This window comes from Euprymna scolopes, chromosome 46, assembly GCF_053919585.1.
Source record: "Euprymna scolopes isolate OS-2025 chromosome 46, ASM5391958v1, whole genome shotgun sequence".
In the NCBI taxonomy this organism is placed as follows: domain Eukaryota; kingdom Metazoa; phylum Mollusca; class Cephalopoda; order Sepiida; family Sepiolidae; genus Euprymna; species Euprymna scolopes.
This window is the reverse complement of record NC_136527.1, coordinates 170,874,451-170,886,766: the sequence shown is the minus strand read 5'-3', so window position 1 is coordinate 170,886,766 and position 12,316 is coordinate 170,874,451.

Sequence of the window (12,316 nt, the reverse complement as noted above, 5' to 3'; positions counted from 1 at the left end):
AATTCCTGTCGCTTCTGCAACGGTCTCATCTACATATAATGTTGACTGAATTTCAGTGACAGTTTTTTTATGCTTGAACATTTTCATGAACTCTATTTATGTATGTTAAAGTTCCACCTTGTGGCGGATACACGTAGAATGCTTACATCCAGATGTTTCTTGAAAAATGGACAGACGCTGTGGTGATCTAGAAAAGAAAGTCGGAATAGCCAAAATGTTAGAAATAAATATTCTAGCATTTCGTGTAATGCTTGCTGCATTCCTCATTATTAAATTAAGTTGATGCGCACAACAGTGAGTGAAATGCGCATTACTATAAACTGCTTTTATTTTCGCCTGAGCACCAGCTTTTTTGCCTTTCATGACATTTGCATCATCAAATATCTGAGCTATCAGGTTTTGGCGATTCCCTTGAAGGATTATATCTAATTGTTGTAGAATACATTTTGATATCCTTTTTTTTTCTTTTTTTTTTTTACAAAGGCATCACCACATTATCAAGGCCCAGAGGCCACTCAAGGATATGTGTACAGTAGAAATTGGTCAATATAGTAATCATTAGTAATGAAAATTTGGCAAATTTAATAACCTATATGGAACGGCCCATCAAGAACTTATTTACTTTAGACTTGAACACAACCATATTGTAGTCAGCCGGAAAGCAGGAAAACGGAAGACAATTCCACAGGCGTGCAGTTCTAAGAAAGAAGCTTTGTTCATGGAATCTACGTTTAGGTTTAGGCACAGATAAAGAGTGGGGGAAATTATTAATAGGGTTTACAGCTAGACGAGTGTTTCTTGTGAAAGTTTGGCGAGGGGGACCATAGATTGAAGCTCAGTTGAACACTTTCCATGAAAATAACGATACATCAGAGACAAACTCGCAACATCTCTTCTGTGAGATAGAGGTTGCAAGGAGGAGAAAAGGACATCTCCTACGAGGCTACGAAGTCTATTTTGAACTCTATCAAGGCAGGACAAGTCCTTTCTAGCAGCTCCTGCCCAGATGTGGCAACAGTATTCCATCCTTGGACGTACCTGGCTCTTATATAGATAGAGAATAGCATCAGCAGTGAGATATCTACTGGATCGATAGAAAGATCCCACCATTTTTCCAGCGGCCTTGGCAACACATTTGATATACGTGTTCCATTTAAGCAGCGGTTTGGTTTTCTGGAATAAAGAATCCCCAAATGCGTTCAAGTATTTTTTCATCCAAGACGTACCGTAAAACAATGATCATTTGTGTATGTTCAGACACATCTGTTATTTCATCAGCCATGACAGCTACAAAGGAAGCTTTGCTAATTTCTGCCCTTATTTCATTATGGTATATTTGTAAAAGATAGTCAAGTATGTCATTCTGAATAGTCTTGGAAACACCTTTGAATACATTACTGGTTTCTAAGTGATTCTTTAAATCTGGATCTAATTAAGATGCAAAATTTAAAAATCCTCTAAATACACTTGGATTTACTGAATCATCTTTTTCATCATGTCCTCGTGAGGGAGTTTCAAAGTTCCCACAAAAGAAAATACAATCTATTATTTTAGATAAAATTTCACGGTTCTTCTTAACATTCATGTTATGATGATTGATTGAAAGTCTGCAGGCCTCACTAAGTTTTTCTTTAATATTTACGGTCCCCAAAATTGATAGGGAAGCTACATTGTCAACGTGCTTCTCATGCTTTTCAGTTTTATCTTTCATTTTGCTAATAATTCTGAAACTATCTTTTGTCCATGTTACATCACCCCCTAACAACAAACAAGGAAAGCAGAACAATGCCTTTTTTTAGTTCACAGCCGCAAAGCTAACTTTTCCGTTGGTACCATTAAAGCTACGAATATACACTTTGTTGTTGCTAATGCCTGGCTGAGATATTTGAATATCAGGCGTTGAACGGCTTCTTTTCTTAATTACAACTTTAACATGGAGAGACTGCTGTGAAAACTCAATCTGTTGAAGTTCATTTACCGTCGCAGAAGTTATTTCTTGGGGGTGCAAGGAGACCATGGCTAAATTCTTTTTATATCAATTGTATTGGGACTAGGTAGTCTATTAGTAGAATATCAATTAGGGTAGAAGGAATACAATGTTTATGTGATCCTCTTTTTGCGATTCAACTGAACCGGAAGTTCTAACTGAGTTGAATCATATTTTATAACTTTTAGGTCACAGATTTTTATTAACGAAAAAAGTTTTACTATTTAACAACGGTTTTATTTATAAAAAGCTTATTGTTAATTAAAAATAGGCGTATAAAAATAAGCTTGTCATTAAAATTGCTTTTTTTAATACAAATATTTTTAACTTTGCCATTATAAACCGTCGAAAAAGGGATAATACGCAAAAACATTTTAATCAAAAAACACTATTTTAAATTGTATATAGTTTACAGAGTAATAAAAAATATACAAATATATTTCTTTTAAACTTTACAGATTAAATACAATTTTACCGCAGTCAAACAAACGAAAAACATTGTTTAAATACATTTTATTTACAATTTTTTAATTATTTATTTTTTCATAAAAACAAAATCTTTGCCTGCAAACGATGGTAAAGTTAGGAGATTACCATTTAAAAATGGTTTTATTGGATAACAGTTTTATTTAAAATTTAAAAATGTGTGTTTATAACAAAACTTTGTAAATAAAATATAGAATAAAAAAGTTTACATGTTTGTACTATGAGCAAACAAAAAAAAATTAAAGATACATAATTTTATTTACAAATCTTTTTACAACTTTTTATATAAAAATAAAAACAAACTTTGCTATTTACTAAGCTTATTACAAAAACGGTTTTACATACTCGTCTTGTTATTGCACATTTTAATTAAAAAACTTTGTTCAAAGTGTAAAACTTCTTGCTTTGTCCTCGTGGGATGTAAATAAATGCTAAAGCTTTATATAAATATATATATATATATATATATATATATATATAATGTGTGCGTATATATATATAATGTGTGTGTATACATATGTGTGTGTATATATATATATATGTGTGGGTATATATATATGCGTGTATATATATATATGTATATGTGTGTGTATATATATATGTGCGTGTATATATGTGTGTGTATATACATGTGCGTGTATATATGTGTGTATATATATATATGTGTGTGTGTGTATATATGTGTGTGTGTATATATGTGTGTGTATATGTGTGTGTGTATATATGTGTGTGTATATGTGTGTATATATATATGTGTATATATATGTGTGTGGGTGTATATATATGTGTGTGTGGGTGTATATATGTGTGTGTGTATATATGCGTGTGAATATATATGTGTATATATATGTATATATGTGTGTATATATATGTATATATATATATATATTTATATATAAGGCAAAAACATTTCTAAATAAAATGTATTTTAAAAAATAAACTTTTCTTCGCTTTTCTATAAAAAAAATGTAAATATTTTTTTATTCTGTAAAGTTAAACTACTACAAAATAAATAAATTTAAAACTACTTAAAAATACAAATAAAATAAGCCATATAGGTAAAATAAAAAATAACATTTGTAACTTCAAGGCTAAAAGCCCGAACACTTTTAATTAAAAAAAAAAGTTTGGCATATTATATATTTTTGTCTGCTTAAATCGCATTTAAAAGTGTGGGATTTTTTTTTTAAGTTGGAGATTTTATTTACAATAACACGTTACACTTTTTAATAATAATAGAAAGAAAACATTTGTAAACAAAGCTTCTTAAAAAAAATAAGCGAAAACGCGCAAACACCGCGTTTGGAACTGCGAAAAATACAGTTCTGATTTGACTCATATTAACCGTTCTAGATCGGGCATGCGCACAAGCGAATTTCACTAAGAATGTGTAACTGTGGATTTCGCAGCCCCAAGCATTTGCTTTTATGCTTATATGAGTATGGGGACAATTATCGACATTAAGCTTCAGGATTATATATATATATATATATATATATATATATATATATATATATATATATATATATATATATATATATATATATATATATATATATAATATGATATATTATCACATACAAAAAAAAAATAAACGTATTCTTTTTAACGTATACTAATGAGTAGAAATGACTTGGGGGTGCTGCTGCTGCTGCAGTTCCACAGCACCAGGCACGAGCCGCCACTGGTTAGATAGAATCTCTCTTATGAAATCTGTTGTCTTTTTATAGTTTTAGTTATTGATTGATCAGCTGGAGACAAACTTGATAATTATGAATCCTCAACGATTTATTAATATTTTTCATTTCATTGTTTATTTGGTGTTTGAGTGTTAATCCAGACAAAGAGAGACTTAATATATTCGAACTAACTAAACAAACAGAACGAAAACATATTGTATCACAATATGAAATGACTTAATAAAAACATGTTTCTTTCAAAAAATATTTTTTTTATTTAATTCTTTCATTTTTTATTCATTATTTTTCTTGATTAACTTAGTAAAAAAATCAAATAAATAGACAACCAGACGAAGTAACTTTATTTAATTATGACATCAGTAACTTAACAATAAAAAAATTAACAGTGTATTTTTGAACAGCAAAACACACTTTCATATTAAATATTTTCTACGATTATTAAATTAAATAATATAATTGTTTTGGTAGAGATAGTTGTCCCAAGTAAGAAAAATAATATTTAACCTTAGACAGAATCTTTGCAAAACTTTTAGAAGATGAACTAAACTATATTTTGTGTCTATTAATAAATATTAGTTATCCTCATAATACAGTATTGGATAGGAACTCTCTCATGAAATCTGTGGTCTTTTTATATTTTTAGTTTTTGTTTGATCAGCTTGAGACAAACTAAATAAAGATAAGACTTCACCAACTTCAAACTAAACTAAAATAATGAAAACGTGTCATAATAAGATGAAATGACTTGATTAAAAAAAACTGTTAAGAAAAGAATTTTTTAATTTTTTTTCTTCATTTTTTTGCATTATTATTAATGAACTTTTGATTTACTCTGTAAAAAGAGACATTAACTAAATATAATAAACCAAATGAAGTAACTTCATTTAATATTGACATTAGAAACTTATTAGAGTTCAGCTTTTATTGATAGTAAACACACGAAACTAGTCCCTTTGAATGTAATCTCCTCTGGCTGCGATCCAATCGTTATACTGTTCTTACAACTTTAAGAAGGCCCCATGAAATATATTTTATGTGAGCGTGTCAGTGACCCTTGTCAGAACATCTTTAATCTCCTCAATCATGTCATAATACCAGCCTGTAAGGTTTTCCTTGAGTCTAAGGAATAACTTAAAGTCACAGGGAGAAAGGTCTAGACTAAAGGGAGGATGAGAAACTGTATTGATGCACATCTCGATTAAATAGTCTGTAACAAGAATGGAACTGTTGGGTGCTGCATTGTTGACTGGTGAAAATGCTAATGGCACAATTTGAAGAGTGCTGACATCTTCGACGGAATGTCTTCCTGAACTTCTTTAAAACCTGAACATATTATTCCTCGTTGATTGTCAGTCCAGGAGGAACCCATTCCCTGCTGTATCTATTTTTTGAATCTGAAATCATAAAAGAATTGGTTAGTCACCTCATGTTATATATGGAATGGTACATATCCCGGTAATGAGAGAAACAAAGTAAATAAGGTTTGAAAACAATATTTATTAAAGGAAAAGGCTAGAATCGAACCCAGTATTCAAGAGTTGAAAATAATTACTATTTAGATACGATTTTAGGAATGTAGAGCGCCTACTGTCCAGTGTGTCAGGTCAAATATCAGACGATGTAAATTAAGTAATGTTTTTGTTTTGCCAAAAAACGTGTTGGGCATATGCGTATGTAAATTCATGTGAGAAAACATTGATATGATTGAGCACGTTTCTGACGTCACAATGAAAGTTAGAAATTATATCGAGTTAAGAGGGTTTCAAAGGATATTTCAGTAAAAGTTAAGTTGGGAACAGTCAGAGGAGGAGAGTTTGCTAAGCCAATTTTGGAAGCGAAAGAAGGGGTGAAAAGAGAATATTTTTTTTACATAGCCGTAACCACTTATCAAGGCCAGAGATCACACGAGGATAAGGGTTAAGAGTTAACAGTAGTCAGTTGGACAATATAGTAATCGTTAGTAATAGTAATTCAGTAAATTTGTTAACTTAAGTGAAACGGATCATCAAGAACTTGTTTACGTTGGACTTGAAGACAACCATATTGTAGTCAGCTGGAAAGCAGGAAAATGGAAGACAGTTCCACAGGCGTGCAGTTCTAAGAAAGAAGTCTTTTCGTGGAATCTACGTTTAGGTTTAGGCACAGATAAAGTGTAGGGGAATTATTGATTGTGTTTTCAGCTGGACGAGTGTTTCTTGGGGGGCATAGATTGAGCACTTGACGTGAAAATAACGATATAGCAGAGACAAACTTGCAACATCTCTTCTGTGAGATAGAGGTTGCAGGGAAGAGAAAAAGACATCTCCTACGAGGCTACGAAGTCTATTTTGAACTCTATCAAGGCAGGATACGTCCTTTCTAGCAGCTCCTGCCCAGATGTGGCAACAGTATTCCATCCTTGAACGTATCTGGCTCTTATATAGATAGAGAATTGCATAAGCAGTTAGATATCTACTAGATCATTAGAAGGATCCCACCATTTTTCCGCGGCATTGGCAACAGATTTGATGTAGGTGTTGCATTTAAGATCAGGGGTAAAGGTCAAACCCAGAAGCTTCAAAACATAAGTCCTCCCCAAGACGATAGCCATTCATTTTAATTGATGCCAGATGGGGATCAGAACGTTGATGATGTAAAGATAGAAGCTTGGTTTTAGATGCATTAAAAGTAAACAGCCACTCTTTTCCCTATTATACCACGTGCTCAAGATCAGAGAAGAGAGAATTGGAGAGAATTTGGTCGTTTATGGTCTTAGATATGCTACCATATATGGTAGTGTCATTAGCATAAATGTCTACGAATAATGTAAAGCTGTGATTTGGAAAATCATTAATATAGATCAGGAAGAGAGTTGCGCCCAGGATGAACCCCTGAGGGACTCCAGCATTAATACTGTGAGCTTCTGATTTTTACCGATCAACTACTACTCTTATGAACCTCCCATAAAGAAATGATTTAATAATTGAGAAGACATTTCCAGCTATACCATAGCTGGAGATCTTGTGAAGTAAACCTTTATGCCATACCCTATCAAAGGCCTTTGATATGTAAGCATATCTGCTGTAGATCTAGCAGAATTGAAACCATATTGCATGTCACTAAGAAGGTTATTTTTTTGCGATGGTTGATTACTTCTCTATTTAACACAGATTCCAGCAACTTACTCATGACGCACAGGAGACTTATTTGCCTATACTGAGAGGAGAATGAACGATCACCTGAATTCTTATATACAGGACATACTGGTGAGATTTTCCCGGGTGATGGGGAATCAATTCTCCTTAAGACAACGTTTAAACAGTTTTGTAAGTACGGGCGCTAGTTCTGGTTGAAGTTTTTTTAATCGAATACCTGATCCTCATCTCTTCCAACCGTAAATATCATCATTTTATAAGTTTTGTCTTTGTTTGTCATCCACCAGAAATGTAATGTGATTTCGTCTATCATCTTGGTAAATGAACATATGTAACACTCTTCCAAAGTTTTAACGGTCTCACCCCTTCTTCAACTGTCTGTCCCCCACCATCAATAATTAAGGGAGTAACAAGAACTGTCCATTTCACATTCGCATGAATCCCCTTAGAATGATTAGAATTGTCATCGTCGTCGTCATCACAGTGTATTTTCCTCTATTGTTATTCATCCCCGTTTTATATTATCGTTATGTGTCGTCCTACACGATATTCATATCATGAACCGGTGTGTCAAGGTGATTATGCTGTATTATATTCATCTAAATTATTTATTAATAATCATTTTTATGTTAGTTAATCAAGTGTTCATAAAACCAATAATCGTTTCTTGCAGTTGTATTTTCTATTTTAAGTATATTTTAAGTATGAAATCGTTGATTTTATTATCTCGTAAGATTTCAACTTTCCAAACGATTAAAACATACTTTGGTTATTTGTATCAGATTAACATTTTTATTTTCTATGAAATAATTGCAGAATTATTCATAAGAAGTTGATCATTGTAACTAGGATCTTATTAACTGAGATCTGATTTCACAGTGAAAAAATAACAAACTTTAATTCTATTTGAAAAGTTTTAATATATTTTACATACAATCACATTAGAATCTTTTCATTGCAATGTTGTCCCTAAGACTTGTTAGTTTAGCTATGATTACACAGTGGAAATTTTAATTTAGAAAATTTAAATATGATAACGTTAGAAATACTTGCAAACATTTTTCATTATTTTTCACCCTGGATTTACGAGATGGATTTTGGCAGGTAAAATTGCATGAAGCAAGCAGTCGCTTGACACCATTTACAACACCATTTGATCGGTCTTGGTGGAAAGTATTATCATTTGGGATTGTTCCAGCTCCGGAGATATTTAAAAAGGCCCTCTTTAACATTTTAACGATTTAGAAGGGGTGATTATCAAAGCAGATGATCTTCTGATGATAGGGAAGGGTAAAACAATGGAAGAATCAAAAGTTGATCATGGGATAAAACTCAGGAAACTGTTACAGAGATATCGTGATCATGGGATGCGATTAAATGCTGGCAAATTGAAGCTACGGCGAACATATATATCTTTCCTATGTCATATGATTACCAGTAAGGTTTTACTTTCTGATCCTGGGAAGGTAAATGTCATAAAAGAGATGTCATGCCCCACAGATGTTTAAGGACTGCGACGATTGGTTGGATTCGTGACTTACCTGGCAAGATTTTTGCCACACATAACTTTTTGCCACACATTCCATCATTCGTAGACATTTTTGCTGACGACACTACCATCTATGGTAGCACATCTAAGACAGTAAACGACCAAGTTCTCTCCGATTCTCTCTCCTCTGATCTTGATCACGTTGTACAATGGGGAAAGGAGTGGCTGGTTACTTTCAATGCATCTAAAACCAAGCTTCTATCTTTACATCATCAACGTTCTGATCCCCATCTGGCATCAATTAAAATGAATGGCTCTCGTCTTGGAGAGGCCTCAAGTTTTGTCAGGCTTCTGGGCTTGAACTTTAATCCTGATCTTAAATGGAATACGTACATCAAATCTGTTGCCAAGGCCGCTGGAAAAATTGTCGGATCCTTCTATCGATCCAGTAGATATCTCACTGCTGATGCAATTCTCTATCTATATAAGAGCCAGGTACGTCCAAGGATGGAGTACTGTTGCCACATATGGGCAGGAGCTGCAAGAAATGACTTGTCCTGCCTCGATAGGGTTCAAAATAGACTTCGTGGCCTGGTGGGAGATGTCCTTTTCTCTTCGCTGCAACCTGTGTCTCACAGAAGAGATATTGCGAGTTTGTCTCTGCTTTATCGTTATTTTCATGGAAAGTGTTCAACTGAGCTTTAATGTATGGTCCACCCTTGCCAAATTTTCACAAGAAACACTAGACTAGCTGAAAACATTATCAATAATTTCCCCCACTCTTTATCTGTACCTAAACCTAAACATAGATTCTATGATCAAAGCTTCTTTCTTTGAACTGCACGCCTGTGGAATTGTCTTCCGTTTTCCTGCTTTCCAGCTGTCTATAATATGGTTGTCTTCAAGTCCAACGTGAACAAGTTTCTGATTAGCCGTTCCACTTAAGTTTACAAATTTACCGAACTTCCATTACTATCGATTACTATATTGTCCTTTGACTACTCTACACTCTTTAACACTTATCCTTGAGTGGCCTATCGGCCTTGATAAGTGGTGACGCCTATGTAAAAAAAAACATACCTGAGGTGATGGACACAATTCGAAATATTGTGAAGGCAGATGTGCCATGGACGTCATTCCAAATTCATGAAGAGGCTTTTGGTAAAATTATAAAGTTAGTGAGTCAGGCACCAGTGCTGAGATAGTATGACCCCAACAAATCTTTGATCATTCAATGTGATGCAAGTGAGAAGGGTATGGGGGCTGCACTTCTGCAAGAACGTCAACTCCTAGCCTATATCAGTCGTGCGCTGACCGACACAAAAACCCAATAGGTACAAATTGAAAAAAGAGTTGCTAGTAGTTATCTATCCTAGTGAAAGGTTTCTTCAGTATACTTTTAGTCGACGGATAACAGACTGAGCGATCATAGGCCATTAGAAACGATCATGAAAGAAAATGCCCAAAACGACTGCAAAACATGCTGATGCGACTACAGGCTTATGATGCTACCGTTCAGTACCATCCGGGTAAGATGTTCCTTGCAGAAACACTATCAAGAGCATAAATCCAGGGAGTGAACAGCGAATATATGGACAATGAAGATGATTTCAAGGAAGCTGAATATATTCCTGTAACAGAGAGAAGGGTGCTTGAACTTCGCTCAGCCACAAAGGAAGACAAAAGCATCCAGCAGTTGCAGTAAGTAATTATCGAAGGATGCCCAGAAGACAAAATGCATCTTGACCAAGAGGTGAGACCATTCTTTAGCATGCACCATGAAATGACGGTACAAGATGGGTTAATTTTCAGAGGAAACCGGGTAGTGTTTCCGATGCCCCAGCGGGCTGTGCTAATAGAAAAGCTGCATTCCACACACGTAGGAATAAAAGGATGTTGCAGAGGGGAAAGAGAATGCTTATATTGGCCAAACATGAACAGTGAGATCATAGACTCTTTCGAAATGTCCCACATGCAGAAAATACTAATTAGTTAATCCAGTCGAACCACTAATGGTACATGAAGTTCCTGACAGACTCTGAGCGAAAGGGAAGTGGACCTTTTTAAGTTTGCAGATAGAGACTATCTATGTACTTTTGCTTATATGAGCAATTTCTGCGAAATTAATCATCTTCAAAATACAGAAGCAAAAACAGTAATAATCAAACTTCAGCGCCATTTTTCACGACATGGAATGCCAGATCAGTGGTAACTGATAATGGGATTCAGTTTAGTAACCAGAGATGTTCTATGTTTGCAAAAAAGTGGTGTTTCCTACATACACTTGTCAGTCCGCACAAAAGCAAGGCGAATGGCAAAGTGGAATCTGCGGTAAAGATGGCAAAGAACCTTTTCCTGAAAGCGATGGAAGATAAGGCGGTTCCATACCTAGCAATGTTGGATCACAGAAATACACTAGCTAAAGGTCTCTAATCATCAGCCCAGAAGCTGATGTCAAGAAGAACAAAAACACTTCTCCCAACTAGAGAGGAGTTACTCAAGCCAGAAGTGCTCCCAAAAATTTTTAAGTTTGTTTAGCGAGACAGCAGGAAACAAGAACAGTCCTTTAACCACAAAGTAAAACCACTTCAACCGTTACACCATGGAGATGTAGTAGGTGTGTCAGAAACTGACCTTAAGAATGCGTGAAAAATATTGAATAATTAGACCGCCTATCTTTCCAAGCTAATAACTACTTGAAAAATGTGACTCAAACCCTTTTTTTTCAATTAAAGGAGCGAAGACCAAAATTTAAAAAAATAACAGGCTTAATACCAAATTCTGAAATATATTTTTTAATCGGTTTTCTTTAAAATAGATTTGAAGAATATCAACGAAATTTTACTTGCGTCGATTATAAAAAATCGATATAAATTCCAAAAAATCACTTACCCATAATAATTACTAATCATTGTGTAGTTCCATTCCTCACTGTAAAGAATTTATCAATATTCATATTTTAAATTCCATTTGTTTTTTGTTTTTTTTTAATAAAAGAACTTTTAAATGCCTATTTGAAAAAGGCGCCATTAACGTAAGCATTTTACGTTCTTATCAAAAACCGGAAGTAATTTTTTTATGGTTTTGAACTACGGGTGGACAGAAAGAAGTAAAAAGTAAAAACCACACGTTCGTGTTAGTCATCTAATCTTGTCCGTAAAGAAATATGCGTTTCCATAGTTTAAAAATAGTCTGAGAATATTTTATTTATTGATCTTTTATCTTCAATTTGTGATACATAAAAATTCACATTGACCATGAAAATATTGTAAAAATTAAACCAATAGAAAAATTTTGATGGATTTTTAAAGTTTAAAAATTGAAAAATATTTGACTCGTAAAATTCAATTGATTTCATTACATAAAAAAAATGGCTGCCTGAAGGCTCGCAGGCACTTTGTAAACACTGTTTTTTTTAAATAAAAAATATTTCTATTATTTTTCAAAAAAAAATTTAATAGTTTATTTTGGAAGTATATTCCATAAAGAAAATAAACAACCCAATTTTTAAAAAAAATTA